The sequence below is a fragment of the Bos grunniens genome, chromosome X (genome assembly GCF_055505025.1).
Source record: "Bos grunniens cultivar Pamir isolate PY7600 chromosome X, Bosgru_T2T1.0, whole genome shotgun sequence".
NCBI classification, from domain to species: domain Eukaryota; kingdom Metazoa; phylum Chordata; class Mammalia; order Artiodactyla; family Bovidae; genus Bos; species Bos grunniens.
Genome location: NC_141194.1, coordinates 119,504,927 through 119,510,667, shown reverse-complemented (window position 1 = coordinate 119,510,667; position 5,741 = coordinate 119,504,927). Strand labels below are relative to the sequence as shown.

At 44.7% G+C, this 5,741-nt stretch overlaps 1 long non-coding RNA gene across 1 annotated transcript; it reads right to left on the bottom strand.

Moving 5' to 3' along the window:
• Positions 1-3,566: 3,566 nt before the first annotated feature.
• LOC147341243 (uncharacterized) lies at positions 3,567-4,303 on the bottom strand. The gene is made up of 2 exons (XR_015158795.1): positions 4,161-4,303; positions 3,567-3,981 (listed from the first exon to the last, which is right to left on the bottom strand). It is a non-coding gene; the product is annotated as an uncharacterized LOC147341243 (long non-coding RNA).
• Between the last annotated feature and the right edge of the window lie 1,438 nt (positions 4,304-5,741).

The window sequence follows — 5,741 nt, the reverse complement described above, 5'->3', positions numbered from 1 at the left end:
AGAATCTCTGCCTCTGATATCGCTATTTATACCCTTTCAGGACAATGAGGAGCCACACCCTTCAATCTGATTGGTCAGTTAGGCACCACCCCAGCCAATAGCATCTTGGGGGGCTTAGACATCACAATGTACCACTGTGCCCATCAACATGGGCTAGTGGATGCTGAGGGAGGCCATTATATAACTTTTCCACTGCTGACACCTCTGTGTGTCTGATTCTGGGGAGTGGTGATTCAGGGGCACGGTGTTTCTCCTCATGACCTTCAAACTTCCTTTCAGTTCCCTTTATCCTTTGACTTATATGTGCCACTTCAACACTCCTGCCTCCTTCATCCCTCTATAAACATCTGCCAAACCCTTTCTGTCCCACTTCAGCCTTTCAGAGTAATCACTTCATCTCTAGACCACCTTCTGCCTGTTGGGGGTTCCTGAGGGGCTTAAGGAACTTAAGAGCAAGCACTTAAGGTGGAAAAAGGTAATTAAGAACAGGTTGGGTGTTTTATCTAGTGTGATGAGCTTTAACGACCCCCAGACTTAGTGAATGCTCAGTCTGTTGCCCAAAGTTTAATACACAGTCTCCATAAGATTACACATCAGAACAAAGACAGTTTTAAATGTCTCCTCCGCTAAATTTTTTTGGGACACTTCAACTCTCATATTGAGCAAGGAAACTCAACTCGCCCCATCTACCAGAAATACATTCCTGATTATTATTATTATTATTTTTAAAGGAAGGTGCTCAAAGTCAAAAGTCAATTCACCATTGTACCACTGAGTCTTGACTAAATCATTTCCCCAGTCATCCCTCCTTGACAGTTATCAGTAGGTAGGGCCCATTGCAGTGCTGACCATTAGCTGAGCAGGACAAGTACCTATAGGTAGCTCAGTGATAGTTGGTTGCTTGTGGGTGGGGCCAGTGAGGCACTGACCAATGGCTGAGCAAGTCCTGTTGCCTAGTAACAGGATGCAGAGTAATAAGGCACAGCAATGGCTACCTGCGAAGGGCTGTGCTGTTACATAAGGACACTTTGGGTCCAGTGTGCTGGAATCTTTTTGATTGACTCATTTCCAACCTCTGGTTTTGATTTCACATAATTATTTAACTTTTGCATATCATACTTTTCATTATATTCCCAGGCATACCTGTCACCAGTGCTGTCATCTCTATGCCCCTCCAACATCTGCCACTTGATCACATGCTCAGCATATAGTATAAATAGTTCAAAGCCAAGAAGAATGTGAAGTCCAGCCCACCCTGAAAACTACTTTGACAAACCTTAAATTCACAGGGATTCTTATTCTCTTTACAGTGTAACAGAGCAGGATGAGCACAGCCCTTAACAGGTAGCCATTGGTGTGCTTCATTTCAACCCACCCTGCCCCTAGGCAACAGGTGTTGCTCAAACATTGCTTGGTGCCTCAGAGGGCCCCATTCACAAGCAGCCAACTGTCAATGAGTGACCCTTAGTTGTCCTGCTTAGCTGATGGTCAGCACCACAGTGGGCCCTGCCCACAGGTTACTTACTATCAATGAGGGGGCCATTGCGAATGTGATTAAGTCCAGGGTGGTGTGCTGGTCATCAGGAGGAGACAGAGATAAGAGGCAGATTCAGGCCTTCTTCTGGAGGCCCTGGAGCTCACGCAGACTTGGGCCAGTGGGTGAGCTGGAGGGCCCAGGGAATACACTGGGGACTAAATGTTGTAGCACTCCATAGCCCTCACTAAGGCCATCAGCTGACTCAAGGATAAGAAAGCCGTTGTACATAGACACAATGGAATATTACTCATCCATTAAAAAGAATCCGTTTGAATCAGTTCTAATGAGGTGGATGAACCTGGAGCCTATTATACAGAGTGAAGGAAGTCAGAAAGAAAAACACCAATACACTACACTAACACGTATACATGGAATTGAGAAAGATGGCAATGATGACCCTATATGCGAGAAAGCAAAAGAGACACAGATGTATAGAACAGTCTTTTGGACTCCGTGGGAGAAGGCGAGGGCAGGGTGATTTGAGAGAATAGCATTGAAACATGTATATTATTATATGTGAAACAGATCACCAGTGCAGGTTTGATGCATGAGACTAGGTGCTCAGGGCTGGTGCACTGGGATGACCCTGAGGGATGGGATGGGGAGGGAGGTGCGAGGGGAGGTTCAGGATGTGGACCCCATGGACACCCATGGCTGATTCATGTCAATGTATGGCAAAAACCACTACGATATTGTAACGTAATTGGCCTCAAATCAAAATAAATGAATTTAGAAAAAAGAACTGAAAAAAAGCAAAGAATAAAGAAAGGACAGCACAGCCAGGGGGTCTTTCACTTTGATTGATTTTAAATCACATTCAGTGACTGACTGGGAATCATCAATGGGGTCTCCCAGGAGGTAGAGTGCCAGAAAGATTTAATTAGGGAGCTGCAGTCCAGATAAAAGATAACATATCACTGAGTTAAAATTTGAACTCAACTCTTTTGATGCCCACGGCGAAACTGTGTTTTAGTTGTTTCTCAAAAGTTTTGTGAAGGCACGCAGGATACTTATGGTCAGAGACTGCCTTATGTATCTCCATATTTGATTGACTATTCCTTGGACCTTTTAAAACATTTCAAAATGAAGGGTAACACCAAATTAAATATTTCATACTCTTTCTTTTAAACCATGAGAAACTTGTAGAATATGGACTAACAAAAGACTTTATTGGGGAAGAATGTTTTTCGACTGTAGTTATTTGGAAATCCTAGGGTATGGTGATAATTACAAGACCAGCTTTTACTCAGTCTTATGTTAGTACTTATGGAAAAATTCTCTGTACAGACTTCCATGACTGTCCAGTGGTTAGGATTCCGTGCTTTCACTAGAAGGGCACGGGTTCAATCGCTGTTCAGGGAACCATGCTTCCACAAGCGGCATAGGGCTCCCCGAAAAAAAAAAACAAATTCTCTGTGGGTGGTGATCCTGTTTGTAATTTGCACTGGGATTGGGCCACCACCACTGCTCTTCCTTTGGGAATACACTGCTCCCAAACTTTTCTTAGGAGAAAGGTGTCCTAATCATTATTTGGTTTGTTCCCTCCAAACATTATTTTACTCCCTGGGAGTGGTATTTGTGGGTTTTAGATGTATGAGCACTTTGTGCCTTCTGAGCACCTTTAGCTGACAGCATAGGCGAGTGATGCAACAGTCCCTTTTATGAGGTAGGTGGCCAGGAGGTGATTTCTGCCCACCTTTCTCAGGGGGAGTTTCACACTCACCACCCCCATGTGACAACCTCTTCCTATCTGGGTCTGGCAATCTAGACCCTACTGTCATTCCACACCCCAAACAAAGGCAGTAACACCATACCACTCCTCCTTGCCCTTGAAATCAAGTGTTAAGCAGGGTTATCCATCTTCAGTGCCGACTCCTGACCCAATCCAGACCTCTACTCTCTGGCTAACTGGGGACCCGAGGGTCTGTTCCCCAACCTCTCGGGACCCCATATCCCTCCCATCTCCAGTGCCCACCTCTTCTCTTCGTTCCCTCCCTTCCATCAGAAAATTCTCACACACACACAAATATCATCTTTTTACCATTTGATGTTTATTGTAATTGCAGCCATCACTTGATGATGTTAGTGTGAGAGTCTTTTCTTGGTTGGCCATTTCTAACAAAGCAGACCTCTGGAGACACAGTTCTAAACTGTCTGACCTTTTCGATTCAGTTACTGGCTGCCCAGGTTGTACTGCTCCAGGGTCTCTTATTCTGGGGCGGCTGGGCTTATCTTCTCTTTGGATTCTGCCTCCTTCTTTGATTCCGCCTCATACGTTGGGACCTTTTACGGCTTTGATTCAGTTTCTTACGTGCACAGGAACGGAAAAAACAGTTTGGTGTTCTTGTTTTCTTCACCTTTTTCGATTGAGTGGCATATGATCGGATTTTCTTTCTCAAGGTTCCTTGTAGAGGTCTTCTGACCCTCATGGTCATATTTCGTGCCTGGAAAGACAAGACAAGGGTATTAGTTTTTAGGAAAGAAAAAAGCGGCGTTGGAAGGGAGATTTCATGAAAAAGGGATGTGGGCTAATGAGGGCTTTTGTGCCAGCCAAGGGCTGTGTAGAGGTTTTGGGCAGCAAAGTCAATGGAGAACATGGGGAGCTTAGTTGGAATCATCTTACTTTCACACTGCCTCTGTACCTCCGTTGACAAAGGGTCTTCTTTTTTCCGTTCATCCTGGAAGCAAACCGCATTGTAACTCTTCTTGACTGCCGTGGCTTCCTGATTACCTTAGTCATGATGATGCCAAGAAGTGGCCTAACCTAGAATCTCTGCCTCTGATATCGCTATTTATACCCTTTCAGGACAATGAGGAGCCACACCCTTCAATCTGATTGGTCAGTTAGGCACCACCCCAGCCAATAGCATCTTGGGGGGCTTAGACATCACAATGTACCACTGTGCCCATCAACATGGGCTAGTGGATGCTGAGGGAGGCCATTATATAACTTTTCCACTGCTGACACCTCTGTGTGTCTGATTCTGGGGAGTGGTGATTCAGGGGCACGGTGTTTCTCCTCATGACCTTCAAACTTCCTTTCAGTTCCCTTTATCCTTTGACTTATATGTGCCACTTCAACACTCCTGCCTCCTTCATCCCTCTATAAACATCTGCCAAACCCTTTCTGTCCCACTTCAGCCTTTCAGAGTAATCACTTCATCTCTAGACCACCTTCTGCCTGTTGGGGGTTCCTGAGGGGCTTAAGGAACTTAAGAGCAAGCACTTAAGGTGGAAAAAGGTAATTAAGAACAGGTTGGGTGTTTTATCTAGTGTGATGAGCTTTAACGACCCCCAGACTTAGTGAATGCTCAGTCTGTTGCCCAAAGTTTAATACACAGTCTCCATAAGATTACACATCAGAACAAAGACAGTTTTAAATGTCTCCTCCGCTAAATTTTTTTGGGACACTTCAACTCTCATATTGAGCAAGGAAACTCAACTCGCCCCATCTACCAGAAATACATTCCTGATTATTATTATTATTATTTTTAAAGGAAGGTGCTCAAAGTCAAAAGTCAATTCACCATTGTACCACTGAGTCTTGACTAAATCATTTCCCCAGTCATCCCTCCTTGACAGTTATCAGTAGGTAGGGCCCATTGCAGTGCTGACCATTAGCTGAGCAGGACAAGTACCTATAGGTAGCTCAGTGATAGTTGGTTGCTTGTGGGTGGGGCCAGTGAGGCACTGACCAATGGCTGAGCAAGTCCTGTTGCCTAGTAACAGGATGCAGAGTAATAAGGCACAGCAATGGCTACCTGCGAAGGGCTGTGCTGTTACATAAGGACACTTTGGGTCCAGTGTGCTGGAATCTTTTTGATTGACTCATTTCCAACCTCTGGTTTTGATTTCACATAATTATTTAACTTTTGCATATCATACTTTTCATTATATTCCCAGGCATACCTGTCACCAGTGCTGTCATCTCTATGCCCCTCCAACATCTGCCACTTGATCACATGCTCAGCATATAGTATAAATAGTTCAAAGCCAAGAAGAATGTGAAGTCCAGCCCACCCTGAAAACTACTTTGACAAACCTTAAATTCACAGGGATTCTTATTCTCTTTACAGTGTAACAGAGCAGGATGAGCACAGCCCTTAACAGGTAGCCATTGGTGTGCTTCATTTCAACCCACCCTGCCCCTAGGCAACAGGTGTTGCTCAAACATTGCTTGGTGCCTCAGAGGGCCCCATTCACA